This window comes from Suncus etruscus, chromosome 10 (assembly GCF_024139225.1).
Source record: "Suncus etruscus isolate mSunEtr1 chromosome 10, mSunEtr1.pri.cur, whole genome shotgun sequence".
NCBI classification, from domain to species: domain Eukaryota; kingdom Metazoa; phylum Chordata; class Mammalia; order Eulipotyphla; family Soricidae; genus Suncus; species Suncus etruscus.
The window spans coordinates 106,490,819-106,513,574 of record NC_064857.1 but is presented as its reverse complement, the minus strand read 5'-3'; the positions used below and the strand labels follow the sequence as shown (position 1 = coordinate 106,513,574).

The 22,756-nt window shown below is 37.9% G+C and overlaps 1 protein-coding gene, 1 non-coding gene and 1 pseudogene across 3 annotated transcripts in view; 2 read left to right on the top strand and 1 right to left on the bottom strand.

Moving 5' to 3' along the window:
* The window catches only part of SUGCT (succinyl-CoA:glutarate-CoA transferase), a 1,072,384-nt gene that overhangs the window by 319,504 nt on the left and 730,124 nt on the right, over positions 1 to 22,756 (top strand). The gene's annotated exons all lie outside the window — the stretch shown is intronic.
* The window catches only part of LOC126020822 (transcriptional adapter 1-like), an 85,809-nt pseudogene that overhangs the window by 46,763 nt on the left and 16,290 nt on the right, over positions 1 to 22,756 (bottom strand).
* On the top strand, positions 5,638 to 5,822 carry LOC126021346 (U2 spliceosomal RNA). The gene has a single exon (XR_007499890.1). It is a non-coding gene; the product is annotated as a U2 spliceosomal RNA (small nuclear RNA).

The following is a 22,756-nucleotide window of genomic DNA, read 5'->3' as shown; positions in this document are numbered from 1 at the left end:
ATTAGTTGGTTGGTCATTATCTGGTCATCAGAATTGTCATCTTCATTCTCTATGTCTGATGCTGGCCTGCGTTGTTTCCCCATTGTCACACTTGTATTGTGGGTTTTTCTACTTGTTGTGGTGGTATTCATTGTCTATATGATGCAGGCAGCACACTCCTCTGACTCCGCCCTTTCTCGATGGGTTGACTTGCCTCTAAGGGAAGGGAGTCCTCCGTGGATGAAGCCTCACACTGGATCAAATCTTAGGCCCGGGCATGCAACAGAGAAGACAGTTCGGAGAGAAATGCTTGCTTTTGTGATCCAGCACAGTTCTTCGTGTGATTTTTTCTTCTTGTTGTGATGGTGTTCTTTTCTTAGAAAGAGCGCACGGCCGCGTAGCAAAGCGAAGCGGCCGTGCTCTGCTGGAGCCTCTTTTCAGCCCACTCCTGAGAGGTTCATGCAAGAGGACTGTAGACAGACATATACAGGTAGAACTCATAGTTTTTTACAGTCGGGCCCCACTGGGCAGGTGTAGTTTCGTGGATGTTCCCAGCCTGATGTCACAAACAGGGGACCCGGCTTCTGCAAAGTCTAGCCGGATTTTATGTTCTGGAGTCCCGCCCTGAAAATGGCCTCTGGGAGAGCGAGTTTTCTGGAGCCTCTTTTCGGCCCACTCCTGAGAGGTTCACACAAGAGGACAGTAGACAGACATACACAGGTAGAACTCACAGTTTTTCATAGTTGGGCTACACTAGGCAGGCATAGTTTCGTGGATTTTCCCAGCCTGATGTCACAAACAGGGGACCGGGCTTCTGCCAACACTCCTAATCTAATACCTCTCACTCCCCATTTTATATTGGTCATGTGGAATTATAAAAAGAGATAAATCATGGGTGAAATAAATCTCTGAATAGCACCCGATTCCACAGATAGGGATGGTAGGCTGCAAGGGACTTTTGTATTGACCCTGATCCAGGGAGGGAACTGAGCACACTTAGCAAAGAGAAATATTGTGCAGTCATGAGTGGCTTGACACCCCCTCCCACTTTGCAGATGATGCAAAACAGGAACTACAAAATACAAAGAAGTTCAGCAACATTGATGGATATTAACAAAAGTTAAAGAAGACACTCATCAATACCAGATATTCTGAGCTGTTTGAAACAATAATATTCTCAGTGATTAATGACTTAAATAAAAGAATTTGACAGGCATCAATATATTTGAAGAGTTTGATAGAAAGGGAAAGAACTCATTCAAGTAGAAATCATAGAGCTAAAGAATAAAGTCTCAGAAACAGAATGAATGAAGCTGAATACTAAATCAATGACCTCAAATTCAGTTGCACAAGTCCATCCAAGAAAAAGACTATAAAAATAGATTAAGGAAAATATGAAGGGAATTGAAGTGATACTGTTATAATACCCAAAAATATCTTCAGAATTGTAGAAAGTTCAGAACAAGAGGAAAGAAGGAAAGGTCAAGAATGGCTGATTAAAGAGATAATAGTTCAAAATTTCTCCAATATAAAGAGAGAAGTTGATGCACTGATTCAGGAGGCCAAGAATGCCTGTAATTGTAAATCTGAACAAAAAACACTATGACTCATTCATTCAAAATTACAACAACAATAATTAAGATAAGCTCCCTAAAGTAAGAATAATGAAGTAAGGACTTACATAACAAGGAAAAATCATTATCTTATCAGATTTCTCAAATGACAGTGTTGAGCAAGAAGAGAATGGTTTTATACATTTAAAGTTTTAAATAAAATGACTTTAATAAAATACTTCTACCTTCTAAGGCTATCATTGAGCTATTTCGGAGTGATAAAAGCATTCTCAGACAAAAAGTAGCTTAAGGCATTTGTTGCATCTAAACCAGCTCTTAATGTTACATTAAAAACAGCTCTTAGGTTTCATATAAATAGCAAAAGTCAAAGAGCAAAAATCCTCAAAACATAGCAGCAGAATCCTTCATGTCAGTAATTTCTTTAAATGCCAATAGAATTTCTCTTATCAAAGACTACATGGATCAGGGAGAAAAAAAATCCAAGTTCTTGCTGTTTGAATGAAATAAAAGACTCTTGCATTTCCACAATAAATAAAGGTTTAGATTAAATGGGCAGAGAACAGCCATATAGCTATACTAAAAATGTAGGGACAACTATTCTTGTATCATACCAAGTAGTGCTCAACCTAAAGAATTAACTAAGTTAGGGATGGACTTTTGGTACTGGAAGGAGAGCAGTAATCAAGAGGACTTAATGTAAATATATCAAATATATATATGTAATGTAACTATATTAAATGAAGGAGGTTGTATTGACAGCTTTCAGTTTGCATCATCTCCTACTCCAAACATCCCACCCTACTTTTCTTTTTTAGGCTATGAGGAGTGTGTGGCTTAACACATTCTTGACACAGGTATAACTAAATGGCAAGTTCTTTGGGTCATGGTTTGCTGTATTTATGGTTTGCATTGAGAAGGGCAACATGCTTTTGTTTTGGAATAGCATTATCTGTCTTTTCTTTTGGGTAATATTTTCTATAGTCTACCTTTTAGTTAGTTTCTTGCCTTATAAATTCTAATGGAAGCACATTGATAGAAATTTTGAGAATTTTCTTTATTTAGTTTCTGCTATCCCCCACAATATATCTTGACAGTCATAAGTTTTAAAATTAATATCAAAAGTCTTCTGTTTCTTGTCTCTGGAGTAGAATTTCTTCCCTACTATTTTTTTTTCAATTTTCTTTTCCTAAGGTGATGCATGATTATTTTGCTTTAAAATAAATTGTTAATAGCCTTTCAAATGAAAACTTGGGTTTAAAGAAAGGGTATTCACCTTTTATTCTGCTGTACTTATAAGGCCAATTGCTTACTGTGATCACAGTGGGACTGAATCAATGCCATATATACATTTGATATATTTAGTGACTGTTATCAATAGGTGGATTACAGTAGAATGTGTTAGGAATAATGAGTTAAAGTTAATTTTCTTTTTTCAATTAAATTTATTGAGTTATTTGATTTGGTTGAATGATGATGTTTTTATAATATATGTATGCTGTAGTTTTTAGTTATATAAAAATTGATTGGATAGTATAAGAGATACGATTATTGCAAAAGTGAATTTACCTGAATGGATGGGTTCTTGAGAATTGTATGAAATAGTTTCATACAAAACTCATAAGGTTAAGAAGTTTGAGTTTATTGTATAGTTTAAGTAGATGGATCTGCATTCCTTCCCTACAATTGTGGTCAGTAGTAGTAGATATATTAATGGAACTAATAAGAATGTTTAATAATATGCATATTGTTTTTTTTGCTCACTTGTGAAGGGACTTACAAGATAGTTAGATGATTTATGTTTTAATTTTATCTTATAATATTTTACATGGGTATTTATTATATGGGTAAATATTAAAATATGATGATAAAGTCTCTATTTTATGTTCTTTTAAATTACAATTTAAAAATTGTCTAGAAGCCATTGTCATTTTGACTCTTATAAAATTCTCTTATATTTATGAATTTTACCTTCTCATATATTTATTATTCTAGACCTTTTAATCAGTTGTTTTGAAATATGGCATAATTTACTACTTCTAAATTAGTGAATGAGATTATTTCCATGTTAAAGGAGATAGCCTATACCAAATGATATTATGTATACAAAACTAATGAAACTTAATACTATTATGATGAATATCTAGCAAGTGCTGTGATGTGGGTCTATATCACTAATATGGGGAAAGAAATAACTGCATCCCCAATTCTCCCAGTTTACCATGAATCTAAACATCAGTACCAGGAATCAAACATTTTTTATTAATATCTTTAAAAACGTTGATTACAAATATGATTGTAGTTGGGTTTCAGTCATGTAAAGAACACCCCCCTTCACCAGTGCAACATTCCCATCACCAATGTCCCAAATTTCCCTTCCTCCCCCCACCCCCACCAGTACTCTAGACAGGCTTTCTACTTCCTTCATTTATTCACATTGTTATTCATTCACATTGTTATGATAGTTATCAGTGTAGTTATTTCTCTAACTGTATACACTATTCTTTGTGGTGAGCTTCATGCCATGAGCTGGACCTTCCAGCCCTCTTCTCTTTTGTCTCTGAGAATTATTGCAAAGACATTTTTCTTAAAACCCATAGATGAGTGAGACTATTCTGTGTCTGTCTCTCTCCCTCTGACTTATTTCACTCAGCATAATACATTTCATATACATCCACATATAGGAAAATTTCATGACTTAATCCCCCTGATTGCTACATAATATTCCATTTTGTGGATGTACCAGTTTCTTTAGCCATTCATCTGTTGAAGGGCATCTTAGTTATTTCCAGAGTCTAGCTATTGTAAATAGCGCTGCAATGAATATAGGTGTGAGAAAGGGATTTTTTAAATATCTTTATTTAAACACCTTGAATACAAACATGATTGTGGTTGGGTTTCAGTCATGTAAAGAACACCCCCTTCACCAGTGCAACATTCCCATCACCAATGTCCCTTCTCCTCACCCCACCCCTGCCTGTATTCAAGACAGGCTTTCTACTTCCCTCATTCATTCACATTGTTATGATAGTTGTCAGTGTAGTTATTTCTCTAACTGTATAAACTACTCTTTGTGGTGAGCTTCATGACATGAGCTGGACCTTCCAGCCCTCATCTTTTTTGTCTCTGAGAATTATTTCAAAAATGTCTTCCATTGTTCTTAAAACCCACAGATGAGTGAGACTATTCTGTGTCTCTCTCTCTTCCTCTGACTTTAATTTCACTCAACATAATAAATTCCATGTACATCCATGTATAGGAAAATTTAATGACTTCATCTCTCCTGATGGCTGCATAATATTCCAATGTGTGTATGTACCAGTTTCTTTAGCTATTCATCTGTGAAGGGCATCTCAGTTGTTTCCAGAGTCTGGCTATTGTAAATAGCACTGCAATGAATATAGGTGTGAGGATGGGATTTTTGTATTTTATTTTTGTGTTCCTAGAGTATATCCCTAGGAGTGGTATAGCAGAAATTGAACTTTTACCAAGGAAGGCCCTAAAGCTGTGCTCTAGGGTGGGTTCATTGACACACCAATGATTGGGAAACAGCTAACAACTTGCTTTCAGGGTGGGTTTCTCTGTCTCACCATCTAACAGTGAGATGAAACCAGAAGATGCTCCATTTCACCCTGACATAGGATTTGTGCAAAAACCAAGATCTCTAATTACTGAAGCCTGACTGCAACAACCGTGATTGAGATCTTTTTCTGGGACCATGAAAAAAGACTTTGGGGTTAGGCAACTAAGTATGCCCAGAGCCTGTATTTGGTTTGATTGCAGAATAATTTAATGGGGAAGAACACACTGTTTTTTTTTTGGCCAAATATGTTTTTCTTTTTATTTTTCCCAACTTTTGCTGTGTCTATGCAAAAAACTGCCACCCCCTTTTTATATTTTAGATAGATGTGCCCACCTTTTTCATAGAATCATGGGACACAAGCTACTTTGTTTTACCTCATAAATATGCATTTTCTATAAAAATAAGAAGGGAATTAAATAAAAGAAAGGATGGGGGTCATGTGCCAAGTGATCTCAGTGTATTGGTGGAGATTAAATAAAAAGACTAAATAAAAAGGACAGAACTATTGCTTATCGGACTTTTGGCTAAGATCAAGTGTAATATCTGTTCTTAGTTTAATATCTGATACATCATCTATCCGATGACAATATATTAAATGGATTTTTGACTCTAGGAACTGGAATAGGAGCTTGCTCCATCCATTCCACGCATCGACCTGGTATTGCAGTACCAGAAACGGTGCACACACACACACACACACACACACACACACACACACACACACACACAAAGGACAGAACTAAATATCCAAGCCAAAGTCAGCAATAATAGAATCAACAGACTGTAAAAATCACTCCATGAATCGTATCTTCAACCCCAGGTGCGTGAGTTTGAATCAGGGTTACAAAAGAAATAATCCAGACCATGCTGAGGATGACAGACATGTAGTCTGGCAGTATTCTACTTCATCTCTCCACCAGCTGTAAACAGAACTGCTGTTTTTATTCAGTACAGAAACATCCCTGGGTGGGGCAATAAGGATAGATAGCTCAGGCTATCCTGAGCCAGGCCCACACAGGTTTACAAGTTAGACTATCTGTTTTGGGGTAAATATTAGTTGTAAACAAACATATAAAGCAGGGGTCTCAAGCTCATGGCCCGCAGGCCATTTGTGGCCCTCTGTAAAACATTTTGTGGCCCTGCCCTAGAGGAATCTTTTTTTGTTTTGTTTTGTTTTGTTTTAGTTGCTTGGGTCACACCCCCCAATGTTCAAGGCTTACTACTGACTTTTCACTCAAGGATCACCCCAACTTTGCCTCCTGCGGCCCCCAGGTAAATTGAGTTTGAGACTTCTGATATAAAGGAACCAGGGATGATCTTTGCTTCAGGTAAAATAAGGTGTAACCTAACAACTGGGCTTATTAGTTTAAAAAATTGAGAGGGTACATACGTCATGTTCTGTTTTTCTCTGCAAGAGGCAGTAACCTAAAGTCAGAACTTACAGAAGTGGTTGTTATTTTGCATAGGAACAGTAAAAGTTGGCTATAATTGCATCAAAGTTTAAACTGTGTACATTATTCTCAAAACAATCAGCTTTTTCCATGTTTGTCTTATACATCTCACAACACTTTTTCATTGACTTCTCTGAACATAAATATTAGAACCTTTCTGAAGATACACTTAATTTGAAAATTCTTAAAATTCTTACACTGATTAGACTGTAATACAAGTCTAGAACCTCTGAGTTTCTTTGTATAAACTTCATTAAACAAAATCACAAGAACATTCTGCAGAATATGTATGTATGTGTGTATATACACTTTGAAAATAAGTTTGCTAAAATATTCTTAACAATGAGCACTGTAATACGAGTCTACAACACCGAAGTTTTTTCTCCATCTATTTCTGTGGACAAAGGCATTAAAACATTTTTGCAGACATAATTTAAGAATAAGTTACTAAATAATATACACAATCAAACATCATTGCAGTTGGGAACTTTTAAAAATCTAACAAAATTATGCATTTCCTCAGAATTCTGCTAACTAATATTAAATCACTAAAGTTAGGAGATGAGTCTTCCCAGGCCAGAAGTTCTTGGGAACTTTGATTATCTCTGACATTCATCCCTGAGGGCTTGCTTCAGCTGAGGTGAGTCTTACTGGGCCAGAGACTGCAGATAAAACTGACTCTGCTGGACCCTTAAGCAGGGCAGACATTTTGAGGCTTCCCCCAGCTTGACTTTGATCATCTCTGGCATTCATTCCCTGAGGGCTTGCTTTGGCTGAGGTGAATCTTCCTGGGCTGGAGACTGTGGATAAAGCTGACTCTGCTGGGCCCTTAAGCCCACCTTTTAAGGGGTCAAAGCAGAGGAGCACTGCCACTCCACATCACGGCCATGCACTCCACCTAGCAAATGAGTACCACCACAACATGTAGAAAAACCCACAATACAAGCATGGCAATAGGAAAACAACGAACACCAACATCAGGCATAGAGAATGAAGATGGCAACTCTGATGACCCAACAACAGCCAACCACCTAGTTAGTCTTTCAGATATGAAATTTAGAGAAGAAATATGGAGGATGTTCACAGAACTGAAAGAAAGTATAAAACACAACACTAATAAGAATCAAGAGAATATGAAGATAGAAATCAGAAAACTCCAAACTGAAATATCAGGTCAAATAACAGGTCTGAAAAACTCAGTAGCCGAATTGAAGGACTCAATGGATAAGCTCTCCCACAGGGTAACAGCAGCAGAGGATAGAATTAGTGCACTGAAAGATAGGATGCATAACAACTCCATACAGCAGAGGAGATTGGAAAAAGGCCTTAAAGTAAATGATCTGACAATGAAAAAATTACTCAAAGAATATGAACAAATGAAAATAGAAATCTTTGATAAGCTCAACAAAAACAACTTAAGAATCATTGGAGTCCCAGAGACCCAAGAAGAAAATCTCCAGGAAGAATCAGCAGTCAAGAACATCATCACAGAGAAACTACCATAACTAAAGAATACATGTGACCAAATTCTGCATGCCTGAAGAGTACCAGCTAAAAGAGACCCCAGGAAAAACACCCTAAGACACATCCTGGTCACAATGATGAATCTCACAGATAGAGACAGAATACTGAAAGCAGCAAGATCATAAAGGGAAATTACATTCAAGGGAGCATCCTGATATTTACAGCAGACCTGTCACCAGAAACATTCAAGGCCAGAAGGCAGTGGATGGATATAGTGACAAAACTCAATTAAATAAATGCTTCACCTAGAATACTGCACCCAGCAAAACTCACTTTCAGGTTTAAAGTAAGTATACATAGCTTCACAGATAAACAGCAGCTAAGAAACTTTACAGACTCAAAACCAACTTTAAAAGAAAAACTGAAAGGTCTAATTTAAAGACAGGACAGACCAACAAATACACCAAACTTCTACACAAAGATGGCAATAAATCCCATGACAATTATCTCTCTCAATGCCAATGGACTAAATGCACCCGTTAAGAGACACAGAGTGGCGAAATGGATCAAAATCTGAACCCATCCTTCTGCTGCCTACAAGAAACAAACCTGAATAGTCAGAACAAACATGGACTCAAAATCAAAGGCTGGAGGAAAATTCTCCAAGCAAACAATACCCTTAAAAAATCTGGAGTAACATGCCAGGATTTCGTGTGCCTTTGACTGGTATGATGGAGGCTCTGGGCAGGACAGCTAGCCATAGGACCCCTGGGCTGACCACTTAGTCCAGGCGAGCATGACTTCCCCCACACCAGGTGGGTCTTCAGGGCCACGCCTGGTTAATCAGGCCCTGGGGGGAGGGGGTGAAAAATTCCTCCCTAGGCATCCAAAAACTACAGAGGCTCTGCTGGGCTCAGAACACTCCACATGCCAGGATTTCGTGTGCCTTTGACTGGTATGATGGGGGCTCTGGGCAGGACAGCTAGCCATAGGACCCCTGGGCTGACCACTTAGTCCAGGCGAGCATGACTTCCCCCACACCAGGCGGGTCTTCAGGGCCACGCCTGGTTAATCAGGCCCTGGGGGGAGGGGGTGAGAAATTCCTCCCTAGGCATCCAAAAACTACAGAGGCTCTGCTGGGCTCAGAACACTCCACATGCCAGGATTTCGTGTGCCTTTGACTGGTATGATGGGGGCTCTGGGCAGGACAGCTAGCCATAGGACCCCTGGGCTGACCACTTAGTCCAGGCGAGCATGACTTCCCCCACACCAGGCGGGTCTTCAGGGCCACGCCTGGTTAATCAGGCCCTGGGGGGAGGGGGTGAGAAATTCCTCCCTAGGCATCCAAAAACTACAGAACTTCATGTATTCAGAATATTCCTTATTCTTAAGTTGTTTTGCGTATACAGAATGTTGATTTTGTATTCTGCCCTTTGCCACACCCCTACAAAGTTCTTTTTTACTCCTTAACTCTCTAACCCCCTCTCAAGCATCACTAACCTACATTACTCTCTTTAACTTCAGTAGTGTACAATCCTAATCACAGTCCAAAGCTGTGCATTTTGTGTGACAACCCCAAACTGTTTCAAGATACATAAAATGGACACGTATTTCTTTAGTATATTTTGTATTTTTTCTCTGACAGCTATGATTCTTACTAAATGTTGTCTTATACAGTGACGATTCTAACTACTTTTTATTTGCTCTTTTTGAGCTGTTTTACAAGGAATTTTGGTGGAAGAATCCCCCAGTGTAATGCTTATGATTGAACCATGTCATGGGAATCATTGGAATGGTTCTTATGGCCCCCATATGCACCAATAACACCACGTGGCATTGCTTCTTATTTGCATAGGCACATTAAAATGGAAAAATACTATACATACAAATAAGATCCTACCTAATAGATTTTGGAACACACAAATCTTGTAGTGCAAAGGGACCTTACACCATGAACATTGACATAACGACCTGGCACAGACCTCAGAAGAAAGCACATAATCCACTCTCCCCTGAACCAGGGAAGCCATCCACGAAACATCCAGGCTGGTCTATAACATCACCTGAAAGCAATCCTCTACCACGGAAGACCTACACTGCTCAGACTTTGACCTGCTCAAAAGAGACTTCCCTTAACACTGAGAAGACTTAACAACAACAACGACCTGCTTACAGGACAGGGCTCCCTGCATTGCCCTTTGATTGTGAGGTGAAAGGAGAGGATGCTCCACATCCTGACTTCAATGTAAGATATGCAGATTCCAGGATCTTTAATACAGAAACATGATACCAACAACAGAGACTGTGTGAAAAATAAAAGTGTGTTGGCACTACAGACAATGTATTGGATTGGACTATCTAGCTTGCCTGGAGCCTAGACTTGGTCTTGTGCCAGGAAACTTCAGGGGTCTGGTCTCTTTGCACTTAGGCCAAGGTTATTTCTTTCCATGTCCCTCATATTTTGGTGGGCCTATGCAAACAACAATTGCCACTCTAACACCATTTTTACTGTGCTCCTTTGACTCTAATCCTTAAAAAGAACTCACTTAAAATTTGAGGGTAACTTAAGCTAATATGCATGTATATGGAAATGTAAGAAAATACTATGCCTGTAATGTTTAAGGGGTTACGTAAGTTTTATGGCTTTAGATTGCCTTGTGTACTGTTAAGAAATATTATAATGTGTTACAATCTGGGGACTTGAGGGACAAAGTAATTGTTCATGGATTCTGTCTTATTTATCTTAATGTTCTTTGACTGAAATTTCAAAGTTAAGATATCAGCAAGGGGACTTCTAAGAATTATGTTATGGGTGATTGTCCTTCCACTGTAACTTTACCTTGTCCTCTTTCTTTGCACCCTTGTTCTCATAATTAAAAATAAAAATTAAAAAAAAAATCTGGAGTGGGGGCCAGGAAGGTGGCGCTAGAGGTAAGGTGTCTGCCTTGCAAGCGCTAGCATAGGACGGACAGTGGTTCGATCCCCCGACGTCCCATATGGTCCCCCCAAGCCAGGGGCGATTTCTGAGCGCATAGCCAGGAGTAACCCCTGAGCATCAAACGGGTGTGGCCCAAAAACAAAACAAAACAAAAAAAAACAATCTGGAGTGGTGGTACTAATATCAGATGACACAAAAATTTGTAAAGGACAAAGATGGGCATTTTGTAGTAATCAAGGGATATGTATGGCAGGAAGAAATCACTCTCCTAAACATATATACACCCAATGAGGGACCAGCAAAGTATTTAATACAATTGTTGACTAATCTGAAAAAGGATATCAATAATAACACAATAATTGTGGGAGACCTCGATACGGGCCTGTCAACACTTGATAGATCAACCAGATTGAAACCCAACAAAAATATACTGGACCTGAAAGGAGAAATGGAAGAAAGAGGCCATCTTCAGATGGTGTGATCTTTTCTAGGGTGTGATTAAATTTCTCCACTTTTTCTGGCAACAAGTGTTGTCATGCTGTATGCCAGTGATCCTTTAATTCTAAAACAGAAGGTAATTCTTAGAGTCTTTTGATGAGAAATAAGTACTGTTGTCACTCTGTGGTAACCTGGGTAAACCCAATCTGAGAGTTCTATCTTTAAGTAACACTTCAGACACTGCTATTTTTCAGTGAGAATAGGGAAAACTACTAACTCAGTGAAGGTGTGAGTAAGAACGAATGAATAGTTGTAACCTGTGCATTTAGACGTTTGCGTGAAGTCAACCTGTCTAACCTCCTCTGGCAGGTTCCTTCATGCTGAACACAGGTGCTGCTGGAAGTTCCCACTACGTTTTTGAAAACCCAGAATTCCCACTAGGAACTAGGTACACAGCACAATTTTGAGTTAGTTTCCTTATAGTCCTATTTATTCCCTTCCCATGGATATTAGTTTTCACTAATGTTAAGGGATCCTTTCTTAGTGAGAAATCTCGTGTAATCTTTTAACTACTTTTCCCTTAGCATAACCAGGAAAAGTAGTTTCTCTTGTTTAATAAAACAACCATTAGTGCCTTTTGAAAACTTTGTTGCAGTGCCTAATGCTCCTCTCCTTTTGGATATTCTGACTTAGCTGAATTATTTTCTGGATGGATGTAAGTCCCATAATTGAGCAAGCATTAAGGGTGATCTTACAGCCAATGGCATCTACTTGGCTATCATTTCTCTTAATTTTTTAAGTATTGACTTTTTTGATGGACTCTGGAATGTTTAACTGCTATTATTTGGGGGCCTACATTGCCTCCAATAGCCTTAAATTTTTTTTTCCATACTTACTTGACTACATTTAGCTTTTAGAAATTCCCTTTCCTTCCAAATATCTGCACGAGCCTGTAATACTCTGAAAGCACATTAACAGTCAGTGTATTTACTTTAAGTTTGATAGTCAATTGGCAGGCTCAAATGAGAATGATCAAATCTGCTTTTTACTGTCCAGTTTCTCCCAACAGGATATTAATTTCCACTATCCTGGTCAGTTTTACAATAGTATATGCAGTATTTTAGGTGCTAAGTAAGTTATTTACATCAGCAAACCAGATTCACCTGGATTATCCAGTCAGAGCTACATGAATATTTTCGTTCAGTCCCCAGTACACATGTGAGCTATAATTTAACAGGTTGCCTCAGGGAAAGGAAGAAAGTTGCTGGATCAAATATCTGACAAGTCTTAAGAGTTACTCCTGGATAGTCTTAACAGTCCGGCTTGGTACCATGTCTATCTCCTATCTGTCAGAAATTAGTGGCCTTTTATTTCTACTTGATGGAGAACTGAATTCTATCTGAATATGGAGAGTCTAGATTTCTACTGACTGTTGCTGCTACAGTACAGAGGCGTCAAGGATAATCCTTGGTCACATTACCAAGCTGTTTAGATACGTAACTAGACTAGAGGGCCTAGGCGTTTCCTCCAACTTTTGAGTTAATAGACCTAGTGCTACTCCTTGCTTACTGGCTACATATAAATTAAAAAGACTTTTCTTGATTCATTATAATAGAAACTAAATGATTTTAAAGAGTCTGAAAGGTCACATGGCAGCTCTTACTCCAATCTAAGGGCTCAAAAATCAGTCTCCTGTAATCCCTCATAAAGAGGTCTTGCTATAATGCACATAGTTGGGGATTCACAGACTAAGTCTACTGAATCCTATTATCCTGCAAATGACCCTTATTTGCCTCTTTAGTTTGAGTGCTGTGCCTATATAAGGCTAACTTCCTTGGGCAGAGATCAACCCTGAAGAGTAAGTGTACATCCTAAGTATTTAACTTTGTGCCTAGCAATTTGTGCCTCAGAAGAGGAGATTTTAAATCCTCCATCCCTCGCTGAAAGTTGAACACCTCCGTAGACTAGAATTCAGTTTTCACAAAAAGGCATGCTACTAAAACAGAGGTTTCTCTCAGCTTTACTTTACCGAATGGTTTGCTTTTAATTAAAAGTTAAAATCTGGAGAGGTAAAAATGTATAGTTTAATAACAATATTATAATTGTTTAATCTATTCAGTCTCGTGTTGGAACTGTGATTTCCTGTAACTTTTCATTTACTATGACTGTTTTCTTCTGCAGCACTTGCTAAAGACTTTCTGTAGATCTCTCTGAACACAAGTACCAGACCAATTCTACTAATTGAAATAGGTTTCGGAGCTCTCACACATATTATATTTGAAAAATTGCTTTGTTGTGAATTAACCAGAAATTCTGATTTATTGGGGGAAAAACATATTATACAGGTTTTAAAAACACACAAGATCACCATGAAACAAGCAAGGAATTCACACTTGTAGTTAAAACTTGCTTCTCTTGAACCAAGATTAATGATTTCATGACAAAACTGAAACTGACATGAAATAGTTATTTTAATAATAGCATATATCTTCATATGGGCAGGCCAACAATATCATCTGGGAAAGCTAATTACAGTGATTTTCCACATTTTTTTCTATTTTTATTCCCAGTAACCATTAAAGTCAAGGGCGCCCTCATTAGCCCCTTTACTTCTTTTCTTTTTGGTTTATGTGCCACACCCGGTGGCACTCAGTAGTTACTCCTGGCTCAGCACTCAGAAATAGCTCCTGGCTTGGGGGACCATATGGGATGCTGGGAATCGAACCTGTGTCCATCCTGGGTCAGCCTCATGCAAGGCAAATGCCCTACCATTGTGCTACTGCTCTGGCCCCTATTTCTTTTCTTTTTTTTTTGTTTATGTTTTTTTGGACCATACCCGTTTGATGCTCAGGGGTTACTCCTGGCTAAGTGCTCAGAAATTGCCACTGGCTTGGGGGGACCATATGGGATGCCGAGAGATCGAATCACGGTCCTTCCTTGGCTAGTGCTTCCTTCCTTACCTCTAGCGCCACCTCACCGGCCCCTATTTCTTTTCTTTTTAATTAAAAAAATTTTTTTAACTTTTGGTCATACCTGACAATTAAATATGAGAGTCTTGGATTGGATGTCTCCCTCACTGACCTCTGGACTCCACCCCAGGCATACCTGGTTGTGCTCTCTGGCTCCTTCCAGAGGACCACACTCCATCATACATAGCCTGATTCTAGAGCCTTGGAGCTTACAACAACTCCTGTCACTGGAATGGGGAGTAGCTGCTCTACCTTCTTGGCTAGTGGTCTTCATTTATTTGGCCTACAGCTAGGGCTGTGACTTGATCAATACCATCTTAATTCTTACCGAGAACTACTTTGTGGAGCATGATAGGTCTGGGAGTGAAATTTCACATAAATTACTTATATTCTGACCAAACAACAATAATATTCCCCTGGAGAGGGTTCCTGTATGATATTTTCAAGAGTTACCTTCTTTTTTCTGGAGATTTTCTCTGGCTGTTACATCACTTTTCTTCTGTCTTGACAAGTATGTATGGTCCAGGTGATCTGGGTGAAATGGTGACCACAAGAGATAGCTTTGAGAAAACAGTGCTTTCTCCTCTCTTTGGCCCCATCTTGGCCTTCCAAAGAAATGGCTGGCATGGGGTAGGAAATTTGCCTCTGAGCAACCTACACAGCACAGATGCTCACCTCCCGCCAAACTCAAGTGGTTTACACAGCATGAAAACTGGTCCTCACCACCCAGTTTCCTGGGGAGGAAGACTGGAGGAAGAATTGCCCTTTTAGGAAAGGGAAAGTCAGTTTTACCCTCCACTTAGTTATTCCAGTATCACCACCTTTCCTCACAGAAAAAAAATCATCTGGAGGAAGTGAAATAGTGAAGCAAAGTAGTTTTATTGAAAGAAACTTATTGGAAGAGAAATGTGAGGATAGAGGAAGAGAACTATGAAACTATGAGTTCAAGAGAAAACACAGGCTTCTCCAAAATGGAAACAGCCCATAAAAGGTGTCATTTCTCTTCCTGATACTTATTTTCTTTTTCAGAGGCTTTTCCCATCTGGTGCAAAGGAAGCCTGTGGTGTTGGGAATACCTGGGCCACCCTTGAAATTCTGGGTGCCTGCCTCCAGGCCTGTGCCTGGTGACTCTCAGGGATTATGTGGTACTGTGTTTCAAATTTAGGTTGCTGTTATCTCCTGGCTCATATTCAGAATTTTTCCCTCCTTCTCTCCTTTCTTCTCTCCTTCCCTCCCCTTCATTCCTTCCCTGTTTCCCTTTCTTCCAATCTCCCTCGCTCCCTCCTTCCTTCTCCTTCCTTCCCTTGTTTCCATTCCCTCCCTAATTCCCTTCCTCCATATCCTATAATTGCTCAGGGTTTCCTTCCAGACTGTTTCTTCCTAGCAGGGCTCATAGGACCATAAGTGTTGCTATGGATTAAATTTTGGCTGGTTATATATAATGTAAGTGCCCTAAACACTATACTACCTTCTCACTTCTGGATCATTTTTCTTTTTTCTTTTTCTAATTTATTTTATTTTTTAAAATAATATCTTTATTTAGGCACAATGATTACAAACATGTTTGTAGTTGGGTTTTAGTTGTTAAAAAAAAAAACAACCCCCTTCACCAGTGGAACCTTTCCACCACCAATAATACCCATCTTCCTTCTCCCCTAACCCTTGCCTGTATTCGAGACAGGTCTTCTATATCTGTCACTGACTAGCATTGCCTAAGCAATTTTTCTCTCCAAAATTACTTTAAAGAGTAAATTGTAATTTTTTAAATGAAAAACACTAATTGATGTAATTAACCCATGTTTTTGTGTGTTTATAAAAGCTAGATTAAGAGTATTTTTGATGACAAACCACAAATAAGACTGTTTAAAATAGTCCTCAAAGTAAAGCACTTATTCTGTAAGAAAGGAATGATTTTTCTTTAACTTTAGTTATTACACTCTAACAAATGAGTCCCCATTTGACTGGTAAGAATATGATTAATAATGGAACTGTAGCTAGACTAAAATGTAAATTCCCCTAGGACATGGAGAAAAACCGCATGCATACAAATGTGTTTAACATTTATTTTCCACATGATTTGCTTTGGCTAATTTCCTTTCAAATTCACATACTTGTGTAGATTTAGGCACCTGTTAAAGAGAATATTAAGTTTTGGCTTATTTTGTTCATTCATCTTTTTTATTACCTTATTCCCCCTTTTAAAAATATAAACTATTGCATATTATGTTAAGTAATATTGGATAAATAAAAAGTAGACTCAAACTTGTATGGTTTCCTTATATAACCTTAAAGGAATAGCCCCCTCTGGCTTTCTAAATTCCTTTCTACAAGATTGTTCACATAGAAATTTTGGAATATGAATAAAACCCAAAATAGAAATGATATGCTGATATTACTACCTGAGATATTATTAATGTCATGCCTCTTTGTAGAGTTGAAAGCTCTGATGCTAAATTACTGAAATGGTTAAAAATGCATGCAGTAATTGTCTTTTTAGCCACATCTCCTAGTATACATCTGTATACTTTATGCTTCAGTCAAACCAGACTATTTCTCAAAGAAATATTCATTGTTCAGTCGTTGGAATTTTGCTTATCATACTATCATATAGAAAGTCCTCTAGGTACTTTTTACTGGCAAAATATCTATCTTTTAAACCTCAGCTCATGAGCCCCTTGTTGACATATTCTTCCTGGTCCCAGCAACTGGAAATTATATTTATCTTCATTGAGCTATCAGAGCACTTCTTTGGGGGGGGGGTTCACATCCGGTTGCACTCAGGGGTTACTCCTGGCTCTGAGCTCAGAAGTCTCCTGGTAGGCTCAGGGAGCATATGGGATGTCAAGGATTGAATCAGGTCTATCCTGGGTCAGCAAAATGCAAGGCAAATATCCTACCACTATGCTATCACTCCAGCCCCAAATTTCTATCTTTTTTAGTGAATCCTATGACACTCTGCAATGACTTCAATAAGACCTGCTATTATCTCAGTTTTTGTTCTTTGGAAAATAAATTGAGGCAATCCTGTAGTGTACATTTACTTGTATGTGCTAATGGCAAAGATAGGTGCATGAAAGTCCCATTTATTTTGTGTCAGGTGATGCAATGGACTGTAGATTTGAACTGACCTTGAAAAAGTGTAACAATAAAAGCCTCATTGAGCTACTAGTATCTTTGCCAATCATGCTCTGCAGCTGTTAAGCCATCGAGATGATTATTATTTTTCTCTTTATGTCTTTTCTGCCTATCAACTTCATTCAGGTCTTCATGGAAACAATTCACCAAAATCAGAATTAATTCATGTGAATCTTGTTGGCTGTGGCCTGCAAATTGGTCACTCATCTATGTATTTTATACTTAAGCCAAATAGTCTATTTCTCAAAGAAATACGCATTGTTCAGTGGTTGGAATTTTGCTTATCGTACTATCTTAAGAAAGCCCTTTAGGTACTTTTTACTGGAAAAATATCTATCTTTTAAACCTCAGCTCATGAACCCCTTTGTTGACATATTTTTCCTGGCCCCATCAACTGGAGGTGATATTTATCTTCATTGAGCTCTCAGAACCCCCTTTTTTTTTTTTTGGAAGGGGGGATCTGAGCTCAGAAATCGCTCCTGGCAGCCTCGGGGACCATATGGGATGTGGGGATTCCAACCGGGATCTGTCCTGTGTTGGCCGCATGCAAGGCAACATCTTACTGCTGTGCTATCACTCCAGCACTTCAGAGTACTTTTTGTTTACCTCTCTCATGGCACTTCAGTCATCCTGGCTTACAACAGGAATCCTGTTGTAAAATTCCTGAAATGCTTGAAAGTGGTTTGATTTTTCTCAAGAAAAATCATTGTTGAAAACATTCAATGCAGACAGATCAGCAACAGGATAAATTCTGACAAATTTATTTTAGATTATTTTGATCAAAGGGAATTCATTATACTTAAAGTTAGAACTACAATGTATTCAATAGATGAATGAGAACCATGTTGCGACAGTAGAGAAATCTGTGAGATAATTAGGAAGAGACAAGAATAATGGAACTATTGTTACGAGCATGAGATTAACTTGAAGGCTCAATTTCAACTGAAGCTGGTGCCATTGAGGTTTCATTACAAGTCACTCCATCTACATCCTGTGGGAATCATCCTGTGGGAAAGACATTCTTGCCTCTTGATAGGTCCTGGTAGTTTCCCACCTCAAGTATCTGTGTTTCTTTTTCTGTTCTTGGGGCTTCTTTCCATGTCAGTTGTGTGTGTATCCCACAAAAGGAAGCTCATAGCTCCAGGGAATTATTGCCTCTGTGGGAATCTCTAAATCAGTGAGAGAGGACTTTCTTTGTACCTTGAAATTGTAATTCTGAGATGTGCTATGTGTCTTTGGAAAAAAGTCCCAGCAGGATTAAGTCTTAATTGACCACAGCAGTAATGTGTTGATGAGAATAATGATGAACAGAATGTTGATGATATGATGATAACTTAATAATGAGAAAGATGATGATTTTGATTTTGGGCCCATACCTGGTGGATCTCAGAGATTATTCTTGTCTGACTCTGCTCTCTGGGATCACTCCTGAAGGCACTCAGGAGAACATATGTCATCCACATACAAGATAAGTGCCTTACCTTCTATATTTCTCTCTGGTCAGTAATTATTTAAACTTCTTGTCCCATTTTCCCTTTTTAATCTCACTATTATGTATCCTTAGTATGTGTTCTTCTGGAATTGCCTAATAAATAATATCCTCTTATGAAACTGTAGCAGTGTAACCAAGTGGAGCTATGTTTTGTTTACAGCTTATATTTTGATGAAGTTGGTCTTAATAGTATAAAATAAATGGTTTATGTAGCTGCATTGCACAGATTTTCACTGTTGTACCATTTGTCTGTTACTAAAAATGTGGGCAGTAAATGTAGGTGGAGTATATCTGATTAATCTATCTGACCAATCTTCTAAATAATTTTTGTCACTGCTTTTGGGCCACACCCAGTGACGCTCAGTGGTTATTCCTGGCTATGCACTCAGAAATCGCTCCTGACTTGGGGGACTATATGGGATGCCAGGGGATCGAACCACGGTCTGTCCTAGGCTAGCACGAGCAAGGCGTCTGCTTATGCCAACGCTCTGACCCCCAATCTTCTATATTTTTGAGATATATACATAGGACTAAGTTAAATTAATCAGTTGAAGATTTATATTTTTCCCATATTTTATTTAAATATTTTTTACATAATTGAAAAATATTTATATGAATTAATTTATATAAATCACATTTAACATATTAGTTGAGTTATACTTAATAAAATAGAATTTATATTTATTATCAATTATTTTTTATATTTAATATCACTTATTTTTGCTATTCAAGTTATTTAAAGTTAATCATCAGGGGAAAAAAGAACAGTAACAAGATAATTTAAATGTCTGCCAGTTTCAGACATTTAAAAAACAAATAAGAAACCATTTAGACATATGTGATACCCTAAATTGGCTTAAGCCTAAATGATAATTTATTACTCTAGATAACAGTAATTCAGGAATAGGACTACTTCCAAACAGGTTGAGTTATGCCAACATGTTATGATCATTTTCGTTCAGGTCTGGATCTCATAAGTTTGAGGATCTCTTTACCAGAATAAAAGATAACATCAAAGAATTTTATGTTCAGATTCAGGAATTGTACCTTATTACCCTGATTTGGCCTAGGAATTCCAGATTTTAAGATAAAGAGAGGACTACATTAGCTTACTTTTGTGTTCCAATTTGTTTGCCATTAATTTCATTCTCTTTTATTGAAGGGGCAAGGGGAGAGGTTGTTGAGCCATAACTAAAGGTACTCAGGGACTACTCCTGATTTTATGCTCAAGGACTACTCTTGAAAAATTTTCTGTATTACCAGCTGGTGAAAAAAATCTACTTATGGTATTATTACCACTAAACTCAAGAGGTCATTGTATATCAATATAAGATGAAGAAGTGCTTTCTGCAGTTAATTTAAAGTTTGTAAAGGATCTATAATTCACTTTGTAGTAATAGGTTCTGAGATGATTTAAATAAAGGCTCTGACCTTTAGATGCATCACAACCTAGAAAGTGGACGTGATGGGAAATGAAGACTGGACCAAAAAAGATACACAAGTCCTGTGAAATATGAGAGACTGCTGATTTATTAACTTATGAGTGACATTATTAGGTCTCAAGAAGGGAATGGTCAATTAAACTTGTGAAGTATTATGAGAAAGTAAGCTAAAGACTTTTATTCCCTAGGATCAGTATTTCCAATCTTGCAGTCTGAGAACTGGCCAGTTAAATTTAAGGTGTGCTTAAGTCCTAGGAAAAAGGGGCTTCCTTCCAGTGACCAAAATTGTATACATAGAATTAAAAACTTGATTTCTAGTAATTAGTTAATAATTGAAAATAGAAATTACTTTTAATTACTTTTAATACAAAAAATGACATGAACTAAAAATTAAGACTTGAAAACAAGTTGATGAATTTTTTTTAATAAAAAAGGTGTTCTTTACACGACTGAAGCCCAACTACAATCATATTTGTAATCAAGGTGTTTAAATAAAGATATTAATTTGAGGCTGGAGAGATAGCACAGTGGTGTTTGCCTTGCAAGTAGCCGACCCAGGACCTAAGGTGGTTGGTTCAAATCCTGGTGTCCCATATGGTCCCCCATGCCTGCCAGTGGCTATTTCTGAACAGGTAGCCAGGAGTAACCCCTGAGCAACGCTGGGTGTGGCCCAAAAACAAAAAAAAAAAAAGGAGGCAAAAAGAAGACCCTATCTCAGTTTAGTATATTCAAGCTTAGTGAAGGCGTCTTACTCCTTAAAGATGATCCCCATTACTTTCTGGTAGTCTTTAAGAATCATCAAAGTTATAGAATTTCTGACTTTCAGTATTTTTTGTTACAGTGTTTTTTGGTTTTGAGGCGTCTACATCCTGTGGTGCTCAAGGACTATTCTTGGTTCTATGATCAGGAGTGACCCCTTGCTCTTCAAGTACTCAGGAGAACATATGTGGTATGGGGATTTGAACCCAGATTAGCAACATATAAGCAAGAAAGGACCTTGTCTTCTAACTCTGAAATATTATTTATAGCCAAACCTTGATAAAGGTTAAGTCACAGAACTAGGTCCTTTCTGTTGTAGGGCAGAATGGTGCCGTTGGCTACTGTAATTCTTTCAGAAAAGGAAATATGACCCCCATACCATTTCAGCCAGGACTGGGCTACCTGGAAAGTTGGACTGTTTTTCTCCTGGGAAGATGGTAGCGGTGGACAGGGCTGCTGGGTTTTCCGGTGGTGGGGTGGGTGCAGGACTCAATCCTATTTCACGGAAAGATCCAGAGTTTTCAGCCCTATAGTCTGATCTCTCTTGAGAGGAATTAGCTGCTCATATTATTTGATTTCAGTGGCTGAGTTCCAAATTTTCATTTGGAAATTGATGAAGGAATTGGGCCATTTTTCTACTGGGAAGTTGGCGGCTCTGTGCTGAGTTGCCAGTGGTCGAGAGCATTTTTCATATACATAGTATCTTCTTTCAGGAAGTTCCATCTCCCATTTTATTGATGGCATTGGTCATTTTATATTTTTTAAGTTTTACCAGTCATCTATACCTATATATCTTGGATATTAACTCTAGTCAGATGATTAGTGGGCAGAAGTTTTCCCTTAGTTTGTGGAGTGTCTTTTTATTCTATTGAAGTGCAAAAGCTTCTTAATTTCAGTCTTTTTTTTTTTTTGCATTCAATAATTGAAAAAACCTGTGAATTCAATTTTATGGAGAATTCTGCCTATGATTTTTTAATGCAATTTAAGAATTTGGGCTTTATGTTGAGGTCTTGATTTGATTTTTGTGCATGATGTGAGGTAGGGGTCTGGCTCATTTTTCACATTTATTGGCCAGCTTTTCTTAAAGGTTTTCCTTTCTTTTCTAATGTGTATAGTTTCCTTGTCTAAGATTAGCTAACCTGAGGATCTGTCTCTGGGCTCTCAATTCTGTTATGTTGGTCTGAGAACCAGCCTGTCTTCATTCTAATACACAGTGTTTGGATTCTTAAATCCTTATAATAAAATTTAAAGATGGGAAAAGAAACACCTTCCATCTTTTCTCCCTAGGATTACTTTAGCTAGTCAGAATTTATTATTCCACATGAATTTCAATAACTTTTAACCATATTTAGAGAAGACATTTGTATTCCTATGTTCAATAGCACTGTTCACAGTAGCCAAAAATTAAAAACAACCAAAGTGCTCAACCCAAGATAACTGAATAAAGACACTATCATAATATAAACTGGAATATTATTTAGGTATAAGAAAAAAAGAAATCACTCATTTTTCTATGTGGATAAATCTCAGGATAT